We start from the raw sequence: 21,315 nt of genomic DNA, 5'->3' as shown, positions 1-21,315 counted from the left end.
CAGACAGAAGACAGAGAGGTAGGTAGAGTAGATAGATAGATAGATAGATAGATAGATAGATAGATAGATAGATAGATTAGACAGGCAGATAGATAGATGGAGAGATAGACAGACAGACAGGCAGATAGACAGATGGACAGAGAGACAGACAGGCAGATAGATAGATGGACAGAGAGACAGACAGGCAGATAGATATATTCATATATGGATAGACAGACAGACAGGCAGATAGATAGATGAACAGACAGACAGACAGATAGACAGACAGGCAGGCAGATAGATAGATGGACAGACAGACAGACTGGCAGATAGATAGATAGATTCATATTCAGATAGACAGACAGGCAGATAGATAGATGGAGAGATAGACAGACAGGCAGATAGATAGATGGACAGATAGACAGTCAGGCAGATAGACAGATTCATATTTGGATAGACAGGCAGATAGATAGATGGAAAGATAGACAGACTGGCAGATAGATAGATAGATTCATATTCAGATAGACAGACAGGCAGATAGACAGATGGAGAGATAGACAGACAGGCAGAAAGATAGATAGATTCATATTCAGATAGACAGGCAGATAGATAGATGGACAGATAGACAGACAGGCAGATAGATAGATGGACAGATAGACAGACTGGCAGATAGATAGATGGACAGATAGACAGACAGGCAGAAAGATAGATGACAGATAGACAGACAGGCAGATAGATAGATGGACAGATAGACAGACAGGCAGAAAGATAGATAGATTCATATTCAGATAGACAGACAGGCAGATAGATAGATAGATGGACACAGGTGGTGGTGCTCTATTCTCCAGCTGTTGTTGGCCACAGCTACGCCATACATGAGCAGAGTTAAACAGCTCCTCACTAACAGCTCGTTCACTACTCAGCTCACGTCTCTCTCTCTCTCAGCTCACAGGGACGCTCCTGACCCCGCCCTCTACAATAAGAGCCCTCAGCAGAATGAACCCAGTGCAATAAAGGCTATCGAGAAAACACAACCTAACACTAACACACAAAGGCCTTTCTCGAACACGCTGCAATAATAAATGTGCCACAGCTGTATCACAGGCCACTTTCTATCTGTTTTCCTGTTAAATTCCAGACAGGAAGAGGCAAAGCCGGCTCTCTTTCCTGAGGAGGCTGGGCTCCTTTAACATCTGTAGGAAGCTCCTGCAGATGTTCTATCAGACCGTGGTTGCCAGCTGTCTTTATGCTGTGGTGTGCTGGGGAGGAAGCATGAAGAAGAAAGACAAGATGCGACTGGACAAGCTGGTCAGGCAAGCGGGGTCAGTGGTCGGTGTGGAACTGGTCTCTGTGGTTAAGGTGGCCGAGAGAAGGACGCTGCACAAACTGCTCTCCATTATGGAGGATGATGGCCACCCGCTGTACACCATCATCATGGACAAGAGGAGCATGATGGAAGAGGAGCTGCTCAACCAACAGACTCAGGAGATCCTTTGTCCCCAGAGCCATCAGGCTCTTCAACTCTTCCCAGTGGGGTCAGAGAGAAGAGGGACGAGGGACGAGGAGAGATGAGGACTGAATCTCTCATGATAAATTACAGGTTTATTTTATCTGTCTGCACATATGGACATTGTACATCTTGCACATCTGCACACCTTATCGCACATCTTGCACATCTGGACACTCCACACCTGGACACTTTATTTCAGTACCAATATACACCAATTACGCATAACATTCTGACCACCTCCTTGTTTCTACGCTCATTGTCCATTTTATCAGCTCCACTTACTATATAGGTGCACTTTGTAGTTCTACAGTTACAGACTGTAGTCCATCTGTTTCTCTGATACTTTGTTAGCCCCCTTTTACCCTGTTCTTCAGTGGTCAGGACCCCCATGGACCCTCACAGAGCAGGTACTATTTGGGTGGTGGATCATTCTCAGCACTGCAGTAACACTGACGTGGTGGTGGTGTGTTAGTGTGTGTTGTGCTGGTGCGAGTGGATCAGACACAGCAATGCTGCACCGAAAATCACACAGAAGCCTCATCAGCTAAATCTACTCTCAGCTGTTTGAGTCAGTGAGTCAGTCTTACTCTTTATTCCAGCTTCCATTCTTTTCAGGAGACTCACTTTCAGTTCCTCAAAGAATCTGCAGACACACCTCCAAAGTTCAGTCTTAGAAGCTGGTTGATCATTTTCTGAAGTAATCAAACACATTCAGTGGTGTTGAGGTCTGGACTCTGGGGTGGTCAGTCCATCGTTCAGCTTCTTTGTTTGATGTGTCCGTCTCCTTTTCTCTGTGAGGTTCTTCTTGATCAGCTACACATCCTTTCAGACCCACAGCGCTGAGTCGTCTTCTCACAGTGGAAGGATGGACAGAAACACCTGTGGATGTTTTCAGATCTGAAGCAGCTTGATTTTCTCCTCTCTCTCAGAGATGAAAGTTTTTAGTGCTGGTTATCTGATGGGGGCAGTTTTGGGGTCGACCAGGTCTTCCAGGTGGTTGATAGGAGGCCCACTTTCTCTGGAGCTTTAATCAGTTTTTGGACTCCAGTTTTGGAAACTCCTGTTTTTTCACTTTCACTTTCTCCGTTTTAATACAAGTGGATTATGTTGTATCTAATTCCCTCAGGAATATTGTCTAAAAATGAACAACTTGTACTTAATGGCCATTTTGAAAATTATATAAATGAGGCCTCTCAGACTGAATGTATTCTCTGAGTGCAGATACAGATGTACACATGTTTATCACCACTAGAGGGTGTGATTTATTAAGGCAATGCTCTGGTGGTAATGTACAGTACTGCTACTGAGGACTACAGGAGCAGGATTTAATCTCCATTGCACCACGTTTTAATATCTCTACAGCCTTTTTCTCATACTCGTTTCACATTTAATGTTTTATGTAGATGAAAACTCCAAGTAAAGCCTTCAGTAGCTTAAAACACCCCTTCAGTTTACTTATAACACCACCAGGTCTTCATTAACAGCTTTCTTAACTTAAAGGGGAGTTAAATATTCCTGCATAATTAACTGGTTAAGATGTAAACAGAGTCGTTCAGAGTGGTTTGGTGTGAAACGCTCTGTTCTAGAGAAACTTACTGAGTCAGAACTGTTCACAGTGGTGGTGATAGGAACCAGACGTCCACCTCTAAAAGCTCCCTCACAGAAAGTTACTACATGAAATGGTTATGAATTCACTGCCTGATGACTGAGACACTGTTTTATGATAGTTTTGAGAAGATTTTGGCCTTAAACTCCATTCATGCAGGGCGCTGTGAGGCAAAATAGTCCCCAAAGAAAACTTATTATTTCAGATTTTCCACTATTTTCCATCATCAACATTCCATATAAACCCAGAAGACTCGTGTAGGTTCACTGGTGGTTCTGGATAGTAAATAAAATGTCTATATTTGTGTTGTAGTCATGGCGACCCCTGGTCCCTATCACCACTGTACAGAAAGTTTAAAAATTTGGTGAAGTTCCCCCAATTGCTGTAAATGTCCTGACTGTGTTAAAACCAGGCCTAATCCAAAGGATGATGCTCCTGACTTTGTAAACATTGTAAAGTGGCCAGTTAATAGAAGCACAATAAGGTAGGTGTTTCTAATAAAGTGGCCAATGAGTGGAAGCACAAGGTGGGTGTTTCTAATAAAGTGTCCAGTTAGTGGAAGCACAAGGTAGGTGTTTCTGATAAAGTGGCCAGTTAGCGGAAGCACAAGGTAGGTGTTTCTGATAAAGTGGCCAGTTAGCGGAAACACAAGGTGGGTGTTTCTAATAAAGTGGCCAGCAAGTGGAAGCACAAGATGGGTGTTTCTAATAAAGTGGCCAGCGAGTGGAAGCACAAGATGAGTGTTTCTAATAAAGTGGCCAGCGAGTGGAAGCACAAGATGAGTGTTTCTAATAAAGTGGCCAGTGAGTGGTAGCACAGGGTGGGTGTTTCTAATAAAGTGTCCAGTGAGTAGCAGCATAAGGTGGGTGTTTCTAATAAAGTGGCCAGTGAGCTGGAAGCAAAGGGTAGGTGTTTCTAATAAAGTGGCCAAACACCCTTTTGGTTTATTTGTTTTCTCACCCGTTTTCCGCCAAGCCCTGCCTCTTACACGGGCTGCTGCCCCCGCCCCTCTTGCTTTGTCATTGGCTAGTACTACATGCTCACTGGCAGTCTGCCCAGTAGAGGTGGAGCAATAGCCAATCTTAGCGCAAAGGGGGCGGGGCCTGACGGAAAACGGGTGTGAAAGAAAAAAACAAGCAATAATAACAATAATAATGATAGTAGTAACAATTATAGCGCGATAAACAAAGAGGCGGTATGTGTGCATGCTTGCGTGTATGGGCGTGTGGGCGGGCGTGCGCGCGCGCGTCCTCTCTCCATCATCCATTACGCACCTACACCATGTGAGAGAGAGAGAAAGAGAGAGCGAGAGAGAGAGCGAGCGCGACCTGCTGTGGTTTTGTGCTTTTTGGAGGGAGAGCGAGCGAGAGAGAGAGAGAGAGATAGAGAGACATATGCATGGTCTGGCAAAAGAAGACAACACAACAAACAAGCAAAATCTTACGTCAAGGGCTACGAGAGACGAGAGGAGTCACCATCAGCCGCACGAGCTGCACGCCTACCTACAAGTCAATAGTGGTTGTTAATACCATTAGTGTTTTTCTCTGTTTTTCGTCTCGTGCATTGAAGGCGAGGCTCGAGGCAGCACGTTTCTCCCCCCAGAGGACCCGAGCAGCCTGCTGAGTGAGTACAGCTGGTTATTGTTTTTCATTTGTTGCAGTTTTCTGTCGCTTTAGCGCGCGCGCTGCTTTCATGAAGGCTTCGCAATGGCGCTTCGCTTTGCATTAAAGCACGGACGGTCCAATCAGCGAGGCGAGCAGCTGGATTGATGCAGGATAACCCGCCAGACTGCCTCTGCCGAGATTGCACGCGGGTCTTTCGCGAGCCCTATGGATGTGCACGAGCGTCTTAAATCAGGTCGAGCATGTGGGCTCGTGCAGCAGCAGCCCTGCAGAGCACATTGTGGACGTGAATGGGTGGGATGCTCCGGTGTGATGAGGCTGGAACTGGCTTCTTGCTCGAATCTTCCCGTTCCACCTTAAATGGTGCAGCAGTTACATTCAGGCGCCTCGCTGTTATTTAAGGTGGAACGGAAGAATTCGATTAAGAAGCAACTTCAGCTTCGTGCCATCCAATATGGCCGTGTGGGCAGTTAGGTTCACTGACAGCTCAGCTGAGATCCATTGCTGCCGTGTAGCTGGTGGCATTGTTACTGTTGTCCCTTTAAAGCCGTTAAAGGGCCAAGATCTTACATTTTCATGCCTTTTGTTTTTAAAATCTGAGCTCCACTTGTGACATTTATGTGGGTGAACAACCATTTCAGCTGTTTTTTAACCTCCCTTTATCCCTGAGAATTAAACATGCTTTCTGCCTACTTTGCCTTTAAAGGGGAACTCCACCCGTGTTTCAGAATTCCCGCGTTAAGATGTAAACAGTAATTCGGATAACAGTTTATTAATCCCCCAAGGCAAAATGAGTGTTCCAGCACCAAACATGACATAGAATACACATAAGTAAGAAAAAAAAATGTAAAATATAGTAAGAAAAGATATAGCATTAAATACTATACTGTATAACTATAACTATAGCTGTGCAATATAATATAAATATACAAAATACAAAAAATAAATGTGTGTGCATGTGCTTGTGTGTCTTTCTCTCTATATATAATATATGTATATATATATACACACACACACAACTACTATACGCACAGATGTAATTCAGAGTGGTTTTGTGCGAAATGCTACGTTCTAGAGTCAGAACTGTTCACAGTGGTGGTGATAGGAACCAGACGTCCACCTCTAAAAGCTCCCTCACAGAAAGTTCCTACATGAAATGGATATGAATTCACTGCCTGATGACTGAGACACTGTTTTACTACATACATGCAGGGTGTTGTAATGCAAAATAATAAAAAAGAAACTTATTATTTCAGATTTTCCACTATTTTCCATCGTCAACATTCCATATAAACTCAGAAGACGTGTAGGTTCACTGGTGGTTCTGGATAGTAAATAAAAAGTCTATATCTGTGTTGTAGTCATGGCGACCCCTGGTTCCTATCACCACCACTGTAAAGACATATGAACCAATTCACACCAAACCACTCTGAATCTCTCTGTTTACCTCTCACACACTGAGTTATGTGAATATTTTGTTTATTCCCCTTTACGAATGATATGTCCTGCCCTGTGTTGTGCCTCATTCAAAAAGCAGTCCAGGCTGAAATACGTGGGCGGGGCTAAACTGCTGTAAGATGAATAGGTGAATGTGTGTACATGTGTTGATGTTTGTGACATCACAAAAACAGTAAATTCGAAACAGACTGTTTTGTCCAGCTTAGCGTTCATACAGGGACTGTATGGACTGGAGAGTGAACGGACATTTAAAAGCAATGTTTATATTCTAGATCAAACGTCTATAGCAGAAATGTTTGATTTTCCGAGATGTGGTGTGATCCAGGCACCTCTGTTTTCATTAAATCTATATAAATTTCATCTATAATAATAATCACACTGTCCAGCATGGCAGAGATTGGTTCCTCTTGGTTCCTCTAAGTGGTTCTTCCTCATGAGGAAAGGAAAACACACCCCAGGAGCATGAGGAGGAACCATTGAGAGAACCAAGACTCAAAAGGAGAACCTCTCTAAGAGCATGAGGAAGAACCACTAAGAGGAACCAAGAATCAAAAAGAGACCCTCTAAGAGCATGAGGAAGAACCACTGAGAAGAACCGAGACCTAAAAGGGGAACCCATCCTCAGTGCTGGACAGTGGGATTATAATTATAAATTAAATTTACAAAATTGGATTAAAACAGAGACACTTGGATCATGCAGAGAAAAACACAGAAGATAAGCTAATTATGATTGAAGGACAGTATTATTATTATTATTATTATTATTATTATTATTGTTATTATTATCATCATTACGTTAAAGTTATTTCTTAGGATGCTGTATTGTATTCATGTAGGACTTGTTTTCAGCTGCTCAGTCTCTGAAGGTTAATGACCCTCCCCCCAACCACTGACTACTGTACATTATTCAGGGTCTGCTATGAATTATTCAGTATCTACCATGAATTATTCAGTATCTACCATGAAATTATTCATTACCTACTATGAATTATTCAGTATCTACCATGAATTATTCAGTATCTACCATGAAATTATTCAGTATCTACTATGAAATATTCAGTGTCTACTATGAATTATTCAGCATCTACTATGAGTTATTCAGAATCTGCTGTAAATAAGTCAGTATCTGCCATTAAATATTCAATACGATATGAGTTATTCAGTACCTACTATAAATTATTCAGTATCTACTATGAATTATTCAGTGTCTGCTATGAATTATTCAGTATCTACTATGAATTATTCAGTATCTGCTATGAATTATTCAGTAAACGTTTTTTTTATTGTTTTGATGTCACAAAAGACACGTATGCGTATATATACCTATTCAGCCTACAGCATTTTAACCCCACCCTTTCACAATGAAGTTATAAGGAGCGTTTCAGCCCTGACTGCTTCTTTAATGAAGAACAATACAGGGAAGCCAATCAGAACCGAGCTAATTTACATATTTGTCTTAAAGGCAATGTAATAACAACCTGTTTAATTCTAAGGGGTAAAGAATTTCATTTTGAATTCCGTGTGAAATGAATTACGGCTGATTTTGGCACATGAAACCACACAAATGCCGTTAGTGGACGTCAGCTCTAAACGACAACAAAACGTAGGCTGTGGGCCTCTTAGGAGAGCCTTACTTAACAAAGTACATTGCAACAGTCATAAGGATAATAGTCTTTGCTCTTGGTCTCCTGTAATGATGTCCCCGCCCACTTTGTCAGTGTGTTCACCATCCGTCAGCGGGCCGAGCTGCACGGACTTGGAAAAATACACCTACACAGTGTGAATGATCCTCATGCCCACTGCAATATGCTCTGAGTTGAACTGCCATTGGTTTGAAGGCATTTCTTTACTGTTCGCTCGTAAGAAAGTGACTCGCTCAGATTTGGCAGCAGATCTGGTATCTGGGACAGAGTCCCACTGTCAATGCCAAAAGCTGTGTCAGTCAACTTTACGCTCGAGTGAGCTTTTCAAACACTGGGTCAGTGGGCCTCTCTAAAGCAGGCCACAGTATTGATCAGGAGAGCCTGCGCAAATAATAGATTTAGCACCGTTAGTGTACAGTGAGGGCAGGCACAGTTTTAGTCTGTGTGGCATGAAAACAATAATTTTTTACTTTTTAACTGACATTGCATTCTGACCACCTCCTTGTTTCTACGCTCATTGTCCATTTTATCAGCTCCACTTACTGTATAGGTGCACTTTGTAGTTCTACAGTTACAGACTGTAGTCCATCTGTTTCTCTGATACTTTGTTTGCCCCATTTTACCCTGTTCTTCAGTGGTCAGAACCCCCATGGACCCTCACAGAGCAGGTACTATTTGGGTGGTGGATCATTCTCAGCACTGCAGTAACACTGACGTGGTGGTGGTGTGTTAGTGTGTGTTGCTCTGGTCTGAGTGGATCAGACACAGCAGTGCTGCTGGAGTTTTTAAACACTGTGTCCTCTAACTGTCCGCTCTATTAGACCACCCAAATAGTATCTGCTCTGTGAGGGTCAATGGGGTCTGAAAAACAGGGTAAAAGGGGGCTAACAAAGTATCAGAGAAACAGATGGACTACAGTCTGTAACTGTAGAACTACAGAGTGCATTAATTAATTAAAATTTACGCTCTTGGCTGGGTGAATCAGCTTAGTGACTGAATTATAAACAGGGAGTCTGCATGTCATTGTAAAGCCGTCTTTAGCAGCCTGAACATTGTCCACAAGGGGGAGCTACTAACACTCAAATTGCTTTTGTGTGCATCATTGAAAGAGAGGAAACCCACACCAGAAGGAGCTCACTAATAGATACGCGTTGCATGTATATGAAGTAGGGTAAATGTTTGCTGTTCTAAATTGTGTGTACGATTACTCAATGAATCATCAAAATACTTGTTAGATTACTTGATTACTAATATAATTGACAGTCCAGTCCTAGACAGATAACAAAAATGTGGTTAACTCATTCATGTCCAACAAGTATGTTTAGTAATGCCACACAGCTTGTTTTGACTGGTTTAAAGCAGGACTGCCCAGAGATAGCCTGAGAGGATGTTTGATTTAGACCACTAAAAAGTTGCCCCCCCCCCAAACCCCCCACACCAATAAGAGAACAAACATGTTTCTATACTGTATAGAACATATTACATTCTTATTGTTCTTTTAATATTGTATATTTAAAGTATTTTAGTTACACAATTCAGAGAAATGTTCTGAAAAATGTACGAGCTTTTTTATTTTTACTGTTTTGGTCCTCAGTCCACCACAAACATTGCACAAAAGTTTGGGCGCCCCTGGTCTAAGGGGGTTGTATTTTGTATAGTTGTGTTTCAGGTGAACATCAAACAGTACCTTTCATTTTGACTGATTGCATATAATTTTCACTGTTGTTCATAAGGTTTGGGCTCAAGCTCAGAGAACATATGGACCAGATTTCTAGGGGAATCCCACGTTTTCTAAATTCCTTCATGATTCAGTGTTTGAGATGTAAACAAAGTCATTCAGAGGGGTTCGATGGGAAATTGTTCATTGTAGAATCAGAGACTATCCTAAAACAGTGTCTCAGTCATCAGGCAGTGAATTCATAACCATTTCATGTAGTAACTTTCTGTGAGGGAGCTTTTAGAGGTGGACGTCTGGTTCCTATCACCACCACTGTGAACAGTTCTGACTCCTTTAAAGCAGATTCAGAAATATCAGTACACTCACAAACACATTGAATCTCGTATCAAAGCGTTTATTAACGATGTACTGCTGTATTGATGTTTTGATCTCAGCTCTAAAGCCTGTGTTAGCCTGCAGACTCCCATGACCCTGATTTAGAAAGCTGTTCAGTCCACTCGAGCACGCTGAAGGAGTCATGCCTGTCGTGCCATTTTCCCAACAGAGCAGCTCTTATCTGGCCAGGCCGTGTCTGTTGAAGCTCTCTGCATTCTTCACCTAGACGCTCTGCTGAGGATACGGCTTCTGCCTGTCCCTTTCACTGACAGCAGCGTGCAGAAGTGTCAGAAAGTGAACAAGTACATTGTTTATTGTGGATGTTATTACTAGGGCTCAACTTATATAAAAACTGGACAATAAAACAGTGATTCAAAAAGATTCATCTGATTTCAAAATGATTTATTTCACTTGTAAATCATTACAGATCAATGCAGTAAACTGTAAATGGTTTAAATGAGCATAAAGTTTATTATGTAATTGTACAAGGTCTCAGTCTGAACCTCCTCCAGCTGTACAGACAACATCAACGCCATAGTCAAACTCATCCCATACTGGATTGAGCATGTCGGGTGTCGCTGCACTCACGGCTCTTTCAGTGCAATTTCAGAGATCATCCAGTGTTGTGGAACCAACGACGAACGCTCTGAGATGTTGGAGGTTCACTGCCCACGAAAATCACTCTGCACAGTTATGACGGATTCACTCTTATTGAAGTGGAGAACGCAGAACGCTTTCTGCTCAGGGGTCTCATCTCCTCTCAGACTGAAGGGAGCCATCTTCCGGTGACAGTCAGAAACTCTATGACCCCCTCTTTCAGTTGGATTGTGATTGGTTCCTCGGTGCCTCACGGTTGTGAAAATATGGCTCTTTGAAATCGGATCAATCTTTTTGAATCACACTGTTTATTGATGCCCTGTTTTTTCTGTGTCATAAAAATATAGCCAACCATAGGGCTGGGCAATATGACACTATATATCGTTATCATGATACATTATGTCACAATACAATATACTTTTCTGAACATGTTGTGAATATTGTCAGTGCTTCTAGAACGCTGACCAACCGCCTGTTTCATTAAAAAGAGCAAAATTCATCCTGTTTGACTGGATTTAGTGCCAAATATTGAATAAAAATCATTGTTTTTGCAGTTTTTCATAGTATTTTTTTAAAATGTAGCACTACTGGCTCTTTTTTTTCTGTTCCAACTGATCAGATGTTTGAAAAAATAAATATTGTTGCATACTGTGTATCTTAAAGTATTGTGATATAATATTTTTGCCATATCGTCCAACTCTAGCCAGTAATACGATAACTAGTGACTCTTTATTTGGCTGTGGCTGGGGGTGTTTATAGGTACTCGAGTGCTCGGTTAACGGTTTGAGGTGCCAGTGTTTGAATACTGAAGTTACTCTTTGGATGTTATTAGTTACATTTCATCACAGTGAAAATATTCAGACCAACAATTCAGGGAACCAGTGGTTTTAAAGTGACAGCTTTGTGAGTGTTTATATTATTCTTTGCTACTAAGAAACAGTAGTGCTTGAATGTGAGTGCATTGCCACATTGTTAAGGCCGTGATGGAGAAGGCAGAGGTAGTATGTCCAGCTTTGGCGCAGGTTCAGCGCTAACTAGGCTAACTACTCTAGCTGATGTTAGCCTGGTCCAGAAACAGTGAAAATATATTTCTCTAATAAAGTAACGTGTTGGCACATCGTCCACTGAGGAGAAAAGACAGCGTCACATGAAAAGTAAACCCACACCTCTACACTCATTTGGTCCAAAGGTTTTGCCCCCTTTTTGTTGTTGCTTTGGTTAAATGGTTAAAATGTTAAAATAACCTTTTTTCTGAAGAGAACCGAAAAATAAAAGAACTATAATCAGATTAGGATGAACAGATGTAGTTTGGGTTGGGGATTGCCAGTTCCACAGTTCTGCTACGCTCATTTCCATGGTTACGTGACTCTAAATTGATTCAGAGGCTGTGGGGAAATCTACAAATAGTGCAGGTCTACTCTGTCCAGCTGCCATAATTCAGACAATGGAAGTACAAATAGAGCATGGACTGGTTGATAAACATCCATCTGAGATACAGCTACACCACTGATATGTGGATCAGTGGGCTCAGCCTATGTCCATGACTGCATTACACCTATTACCACGGTTACACTACACCCATTTCCATAGTTAGGCTAAGCCCACTGTTATGGTTGCACAATGCTAATTACCATGGTTTTGCGACACCCATTTCCATGGTTACATTACACCCATTTCTATGGTTACACTACACCCATTTCCATGGTTACACTACACCCATTTCCATGGTTATGCTACACCCATTTCCATAGTTACGTTACACCCATTTCCATGGTTACACTACACTCATGTTGCATGCTTACACTACACATTTCTATAGTTACATTACACCCATTTCCATGGTTATGCTACACCCATTTCCATGGTTATGCTACACTCATTTCCATGGTTACACTACACTCATTTCCATGTTTGCACTACACCCTTTTCCATGGTAGCACCACCCAATTCCATGGTTACCTTACACCTATTTCCATGGTTATGCTACACTTATTTTGCATGGTTATACTACACTCATTTCCATGGTTACGCTACATCTTTTTTCTTGGTTACGTTGCACCCATTTCCATGTTTACATTACACCCATTTCCATGGTAACACCACCCATTTCCATGGTTTTGCTACACCCATTTCCATGGTTTCACTACACCCATGTTGCATGGTTACAGTACACACCCATTTCCATGGTTACACTACACATTTCCATGGTTACGCTACACATTTCCATGGTTACATTGCACCCATTTCCATGGTTACACTACAATCATTTCCATGGTTATGCCACACCTATTTCCATGGTTATGCTACACACATTTCCATGGAAACACCACCTATTTCCATTGCTAGCTACACCCATTTCCATGGTTACACTACAATCATTTCCATGGTTATGCTACACACATTTCCATGGTGAAGAACCAGTTAGTTATGCGAAGAACCATTAGAGCATTCACATGGTTCTCCGAGTTCTCACGGTTCTGTCTACCATCAAGAACTCCTTGTTAAGGGTGTATATTTGAGACTAATGTGTATATCAGTGTTCAAAGCGTTTCTGAATGGCGAGGCAGGGCGAGAGATCGTGCTGTTAAACAGTTTCTGGACCTGAATTTCAGCCTGCAGGTCTCTTTACTGCACCGAGCTGGAGGCTGGAAAATGTCCAGAAGGTTCCAGAAAGAGGCTGACAGCTCCAAAGTGTTACTAGCTGTTGTGACCTGCATAACCGGCCCGTATCTTTGTCCTGAGAGTGGCTGTATCTGTGTAGCTGGATGGAAGGCTGGTTTCCTCCCTTCCTGCCAGAGAGGCCCAGAGTCTTGACAGATGAAGGATTTCTCTCCAGTTTGGTGCCTTTCTTTACCGTCTGCACTGCATGAGCTCAAATCTTTCGGCCTCGTAAGCTTTCCTCCCAAATTCCTGGAGAGATAATGCCTCGTAGTGAGCTCCTCTGCGTGTTGTTGTGATTGTGTTGTGCTTTAGAATTGGGGAGGCTGCTCAGAACCAGAGCAAAACCAGACCAAGACTGGTTTCAGGGGTAGGCCTGTCACGAAACATTACCTGATGAAGAGTTGTCATGGAAATAATTGCAATTAATGTTGTAATTGTGTTTTCGTTCATTTTAAAAGCAGCTAAATTGGCTCACACTGGGTCATACTGACCTGAACTGATAGTGAGAACCTGCACAATAACAGGGTTCTGCAGTTCAATATGTGGAGTCAAGCAAAGCTTACATGTTTTTTTGCTTGAGATTGTAAAAATGTGAGCAAGAAATTCTATCATTTATAGTTATACACTTGTAAAAAAGTAGCTTCTTCAGGAAAGACAGTGGTTCTGTATGGAACAAGAACACTCAAAGAACCATTTGGATGCCTCAGTGGTTCTTTACATGGTGAAATGGTTCTTCATATTGATGGAGGGTATGTTGTATATGACTCCTTTCAAAAGGGATCTACGTAGCACCAAAAATGGTTCTCAAGCTTGTAACAATAGAAGAACCATTTTCTGTATAGTATACAACACTTTCTCCATCAATCTGAAGAACCATTTCACCATGCAGAGAACCCTTTTAAGCATGCAAATGGTTCTTTGAGTGCTCATGTTTTATATAGAGTCACCGGGTCTCATTCTCCAGTATCTTCCTGAGTTTGTTCTTCAGTGTGTTCTTGAGAAAGGTCCTGCGTCAGATTCATGTCGTGTTCTTAAAGCGCAGAACTGTTCTCACCTTTGTGCTCTTGAGTGTGTGTAGATTCTGTTCTTACCTAAGAGAACAAATCCCAGATAAGAGAACATCGGTGAATGACAGAGTCTTCGTAAAAACTGCATAAGTGGGTCTTAAGAAGGACGGTTGGTGAACGAGGCCCACTGTCTTTACTAAAGAACCCTTGAAGAACTTGAAGATCTTTTTAAAGACTATATAATGTATACACCGATCAGGCATAACATTCTGACCACCTCCTTGTTTCTACGCTCATTGTCCACTTTATCAGCTCCACTTACTCTATAGGTGCACTTTGTAGTTCTACAGTTACAGACTGTAGTCCATCTGTTTCTCTGATACTTTGTTAGCCCCCTTTTACCCTGTTCTTCAGTGGTCAGGACCCTCATGGACCCTCACAGAGCAGGTACTATTTGGGTGGTGGATCATTCTCAGCACTGCAGTAACACTGACATGGTGGTGGTGTGTTAGTGTGTGTTGTGCTGGTCTGAGTGGATCAGACACAGCAGTGCTGCTGGAGTTTTTAAACACCTCAGTGTCACTGCTGGACTGAGAATAGTCCACCAACCAAAAATATCCAACCAACAGCGTCCTGTGGGCAGCGTCCTGTGACCACTGATGAAGGACTAGAGGATGACCAACACAAACTGTGCAGCAGCAGATGAGCTATTGTCTCTGACTTTACATCTACAAGGTGGACTGACAAGGTAGGAGTGTCTAATAGAGTGGACAGTGAGTGGACACAGTGTTTAAAAACTCCAGCAGCACTGCTGTGTCTGATCCACTCAGACCAGCACAACACACTCTAACACACCATCACCACGTCAGCGTTACTGCAGTGCTGAGAATGATCCACCACCCAAATAGTACCTGCTCTGTGAGGGTCCATGGGGGTCCTGACCACTGAAGAACAGGGTAAAAGGGGGCTAACAAAGTATCAGAAACAGATGGACTACAGTCTGTAACTGTAGAACTACAAAGTGAAACTATATAGTAAGTGGAGCTGATAAAATGGACAATGAGCGTAGAAGGTGGTCATAACGCTATGCCTGATTGGTGTATGTAGCATGCTTTAGTAAGCTATAGTAATTGTCCAAATGTACTGTACGATTGTTATGGGAAGAGAACCCTTGAAGAACCATCTTATTACCAGAGTATACCAGAATGGTGGCAGCGCTGTTGGAACACCATGTTGAACGCAGCCCTAGTTACAGTTCTTCAGAGAACCGAAAGCGGTTCATCTGTGGTTCGCCCCGAAGAGCCCTGTGGAAGTAAGTTTTCTTCTGGAAGGACCTCTCGCTGTCACTGGCTGCTGCTTTTCTCTGGCATGTAGAGCTCCGTTATCGGCTCGTGAGCGATGTGTTGAAAAGGTCACCCGGCGGCCTGAGTGTGGCGTCCAGCGGCGTCCATCAGAATTGGAGATAGACTGAGAAATGTCTCTGTGCGGCGCACTGCAGCTCCCCGATCTGAAGGAGCTGGCCTGGGCGGTGTTTTTCCTGGACTCCCTGATGCTTTTCCATTCTTCTGCTTGAAATCCAGATGAGAAAAGCTGCCCGCGCGAGATTAAGCAGGCCACTTTTTCAGAAAAAGAGCCTTAACCTTTACTCCTGGCCTCTAAAACCTTTGTCTTGGGTTTGTTCGTGGTGGTGGAGAACGGTAATCCTGCAGTGTTGTGTTTGGCTGGAATAATCCCAGATTAGTTGGGTAAAACCTGCTGAGAGTGGAGGTCAGATTACGGGTCTCCTGCGGTGATGGAGCTGATAACAGGAGAATGGTGAACCGGGATCATCCGGCCCTTGACGTGGACGGATTTGCTAATTGGGCTGATATGAGAGATGAGCTCGCGGGTCAGTTTTACAGGAACTTCAGCGTGATTTAAGAACCTTAGCGAGTGCTAACAGATGTTCGCCTGGCTCTGCGTGCGGTCGGTTTCTCGGTGCCGTGGTTTGTGTTACGGTTTGTTGGCTCCGCAGCGCTGTGAGTAGGTGTCGTGCATGAATCATTGGCAGTGTGTCTCTAACTGAGTGACTTTCCGCCCGACGATGAGGTTCTGACGCTGATCTCATAACTGTGTGTGGCTCAAAGTTCACAAACAGCTCCGTTATGTGTGGGCATGTGCAGGAGTACATCAGCGTTAAAGGAGCAGCTGCAGCCAGGGAGGCACCGATACGGCAATTCTGGGCTGATGTTACGATACAATATTGTTCATGTACATATCTGCCCATACGTAAACATACTGCACTGTAGTAATTAGCATTATATAACATTTCTGCAGGGCTACAAATGCAGTGAAATAAGTAAAACGTAGCCACAGCCGTGTGCAAAAGTTTGAACACCCCCAGTCAAATTGTATTGATTTCCAAATTCAACCTCTTGGGTATATTTTGGTTTGTCCGTCTGAATTTACATGCCCAAATCGTAAGGCAAATTATTCAGTAACTGCATGAAATAAACGTAATTTTTTTTTTTTTGTTAAAGCTCCCCTCAAATTAACAGAAAATGTGTTTTATCATAAACATAATGCTTTATGCTTACAATTTACTGCTGAGAGCCAAAAATCTTAGATGCTCTTTGTATTATTTTATAAAAATATTTTTTACAGAGCAGATCACGGAAGAGACGCCATCTGAGATCCAGTTTATAGATCAGATTTGTGGAAAAATGGGTCGACTTTCAGTAGAAAAAAAAATTGTGAGATCAGCTTCTTTTATTATAAGGGTTTAAAATGACATCACCCATCTATTTGACTGGAAAGAAGACAGTTACAGCTCTCATACGACCCCCACCTTTAGAATGTAGCTTATGAAATATGAAAGTTATGAAGTAAAGAATATGACGAAGTGCGCTTTGGAACCACCGGTGGCATTAACATGTGTTCTCTATAGAGAATCTGTGCTTATGTTAATGTAAAGAATGACCGCTAGTAGGCGCTGGCTAAAGTAATGATTTCTTGCTGGGAGTGGTAAAGATGAGATAATCTGTCTGTGTCCACAAGACGTACAAAATAGATCCCAGAGCAAAGAAATTCCCAGGCAGACTGTCTTAAGAAAAATATAAGTAGCTTTTTTTTGACACATATATATGTGTGTGTGCAGACGCGTACCGGCCTACTTAGGCCTTCAGCAGGACACAAAAAATGGCAAATCCATATCCATCCGTAAATGTAAACATAAATATGGAATTTTTATTTCAAATTATTTCAATTTTAGTGCACAATTTCTATTTACCCAGATAGCGAGCATATCGGTCCGCTGACTTGATAAGGTCGGCCCCCCACTGACTGTTTGCCACTGCTGGTCCGCCCACGGACCACCCAGATTACTGTCATGCATACCAATTTTAACTGCTTTAGAATCTCCCCAAACTGATTTTAAATGCACACAGACTTTTATTTTGGACAAATATTACAAACAACTGAGAGAGAAAAAATCATGACTAGGCCTGATATAAAATGATTTTATAGAAACACTGAGATGGATTAACAATATTCACTAAACTAATTTACACAGTATAGCTAAAGAAATGAAGGAAGAAAAATCAGTAAACTGGACTGTGAGTGAAAATGAGTGATGATAAGTGGACTTTTGTCTAATAATCTGCTTAACCACTGGTGGACCACCCAGAAAATGCTAAGCAAAACCAGTGGACCACCAGATTTGCCATTAGTGGGCCAACAGTGGTCCGCCATCCTCTTGCTATCTGGGTATTTGACATGAAAAAACGTGCTATAACTTTTGCACAGGCCATATTTTATGTCATATTTCTCCCCAAATATGTCAAATTTAGCAATTAAACTTTATTTGTGCAGTAAAATGTGCAGAGATTGTTCTCTGTGGAGAATCTGTGCTTATTTTAATGTGAAGAATCAGCGCTAGTAGGAGCTGGTTAGCATTACACAAAGGAAAACATGTTATTGTTGCTAGCATGTTTGGCTAAAGTGCTCCCTCAGGCTTATGCAGGGTTTGTGTGGCCTTTGTGCAGGAGTAAGTCGCTGTTTACAGAATGCCTGATTAGCATTGCTAATACCAGAAGGAGCTGGTCAGCCAGTAGATCATGCTAACCAGTGGCTAGCTTTCATTTGTTGCTACTCATTGTCCCTGCTGAAAAAAGACCATTAGAACCCCATACTATTAAAACCTGATGCTTTTGCTTTCTAATGGGAATTGGCTGAATGGATAGCATTAGAGACCACTAGAGACCGCCTTTAAATCCCATTAGGAAACCATCAAATGCATCTGGAATCAGTCCTAGAACACCTGTTAATCCATTAGAGTCCTTTACACTGTGATATCAACCCATCATGGAAAACACAGAACACCATTAGAGACATAGTAGAGGATAGTGGACCACTGTTGGCACTGATGGCTGAGCTGGTGGTCCACTGGCGTTTTGCTCAGTGTTTTCCAGGCGGCCCACCAGCGTTTGAGCAGAGAGATGGACAAAAGTCCACTGATCATCACTCATTTTCCACTCACAGTCCAGTTTACTGATTTTTCTTCCTTCATTTCTTTAGTTACACTGTGTAAATTAGTTTAGTGAATAATGTTAATCCATCTCAGTGTTTCTATAAAATCATTTTATATCAGGCCTAGTCATGATTTTTTCTCTCTCAGTTGTTTGTAATATTTGTCTTAGTTTATTTTCCAAAATAAAAGTCTGTGTGCATTTAAAATCAGTTTGAGGAGATTAAAAACTAGTTAGAGCTTGTGTGCAGGACAGTAATCTGGGTGGTCTGAGGATGGACCTGCAGTGGCAAACCTACCCTATCAAGCCAGCGGACCAATATATGCTCACTGTCTGGGTACTGGACACCAACAGGAGCCAACTTTTAAGCTGTTGCTGGATTTAGTTAATACTGTTAATATTATTGTTAATATCAGGTCAGCCTTGCAGAAATTGTGCTTTGTTCAACTTGGCTCAGAAGTGTGAATCATGCCGTTTTGAACCTCTGTACATTTGTACTACAAAGTGGGGGAAAAACATGGAGGCCTCCATGAATGCAGGTGTTGTTAGCAATAAGCTAGCTAATGTTAGTAATATACATCCCTGCTGAAAAAGAACCATCAGGATTAAAACCTAATCAATTTGATTTCTAATGTGAATTGGCTTAAACATTTCCAATGGAGACCACTGGTTTCCTGTAGAAGACCTTTAGATCCCATTAGGAAACCATCAGATGCATTTAGAACCAGACACTGGTCACCTGTTAAACCATTAGAGTCCTTTACACTGTGATATCAACCCATTAAAACAGCCCAAACGCTTGGATATGTTCAGCAGGGATGATAATTTTAACGTTTTCAAAACAGCGCCCTGCTGAAGAAGCAGTATAGACCAGTATGCATTCCATGCTGGTCTAAGCTGGTTTATGCTGGTCTGGTGCTGGTTTGGCTGGTCACCCAACATGGTCATGCTGGGTGACCAGCATACCAGCATCCAACACACAACATACACTGCAAAAAAATAATATCTTATCAAGTGTAAACATCTAAAATGTACTCAATAAATCTAATATTTCTCATTATGAGACTGTTGTAAGAATATTGTGAGATTATTTAACTTATTTCTAGACATTTTTTACTTGTTTTTAAGCAGTTTTATCTTATAAAAGTGTCTTATTTCATTGGCACATCATGTTACTTGTTTTAATCATGATTTCTCGAAATGAGCAAAATGATCATTATTTCTCAAAACAACTAAACTAATCTGCCAATGGAATAAGACACTTTCACCAGATAAAATCACTTAAAACAAGTAAAAATGTACAGAAACAGGTGGAATAATCTGATAATATTCTTACAACAGTCTCATAATGAGGAATATTAGATTTATTGACTGCATTCAAGACATTTACACTTGATAAGATGATATTTTTTGCAGCGTATGCTGGTCTATCCTGGTTTTTCTAGCAGGGTGAGCTTCATGGTCAGTGTTATAGATTTAACCAAGTCCAGTTGACTGATCTAATGTCGTTTTAATGTAGAGAAGTGGTTCTTTATTACTGTTGAAGTTATCCTGAGTAGGCGTTCCCAGCCGAGGGGGAGTTTCCTTTGATTTTTCATAGTTGGAATTGGAAAATTACAACGTACAAACGCAGCATTCATTTATTGTGAGTCATGCTAGCATCTTTGGCTAAAGCATTCTTTCAAAGTATTGTCCAATATGACAATATTTATTGCCGTCATGATAAATTATGCCACAATATGCTTTTCTGAGTATATTGTTGATATTGTCAGTACTTAAAGATGCTGAGTAACTGCGTGTTTCATTGCAAAGTGAGCATAATTAGGCCTGTTTGTTTGGATTTAGGGCGGCAGTTCGTAAACGTTGAATAAAAATCATTGCAGGTTTAGTTTATTTATTATTATTTTATTATTTTATTATTATTTACTGATATTATTATTGTAGTATTTTTTTGCAGCACTACAGGTTCTATTTTGTCTGTTCCAACTATAAAATCCAGTGGTGGACGAAGTACACAAACCATGTACCTGAGTAGAGACACCCAAGGTAAAATATTACTGCAGTAAAAGTAGAAGTTCCTCCCTTTAGACCTCCACTTGAGTAAAAGTACTAAAGTATTCACCTTTCAAATGTACTTAAGTATCGAAAGTAAAAGCACTAAAAGATTAATTATGACTTTAATGTCCTGTTATCATTTTTAGAACAAGACTCGCTTCATTAACTCATTTTAGGTGAAAATACTCCAGTGTCTCTCTTGGTAAACCAGTCTTTTAATAGAGTCATTAATTAGTGACGCTGATGTCTATTAAAATTATCATAAGCACAAAACACTGAAGGCAAACAGTTTCCATCAGGTAGAACTGAGTGGTTCTGAAATCACTTTACAAACAAGCAAAGTTTCAGTTTAAGATTTATTTGAACTTAGTTACAAGTTTAAGTTTAATAAAAACTTTAAACTCAGGTTCACAAATGAGTTTCCTTTACTAAACTGCATCTGTAGGTCTCTGTTCATAAACATAAACTAGACAAAACTAATTTACTATAAAATGAAATGTGTTTGTATAAATTCAGAATAAAGACCCGTCAGTCACAACTGCATATGAGTACATATTTCTATATTGTGGTCTGTTTACACAAAGTTAGGTTAGTTCATCATTTATGTTGAATAGACTCT

General features: G+C 41.4%; 1 protein-coding gene across 1 annotated transcript in view; it reads left to right on the top strand.

The window, feature by feature from the left end:
* Nucleotides 1-4,329: 4,329 nt before the first annotated feature.
* Nucleotides 4,330-21,315, top strand: part of palm1b (paralemmin 1b) — a 52,881-nt gene continuing 35,895 nt past the window's right edge. Inside the window, exon 1 of the mRNA XM_036565415.1 lies at nt 4,330-4,718. The gene's annotated coding sequence lies outside the window, so the exon portion shown is untranslated. The remainder of the gene's footprint in view (nt 4,719-21,315) is intronic.

The sequence above is a fragment of the Colossoma macropomum genome, unplaced genomic scaffold, assembly GCF_904425465.1.
Source record: "Colossoma macropomum unplaced genomic scaffold, Colossoma_macropomum, whole genome shotgun sequence".
Taxonomy (NCBI): Eukaryota; Metazoa; Chordata; class Actinopteri; order Characiformes; family Serrasalmidae; genus Colossoma; species Colossoma macropomum.
Note: the sequence above shows the minus strand (reverse complement) of the source record. Positions and strands in the feature narration are given on the sequence as shown.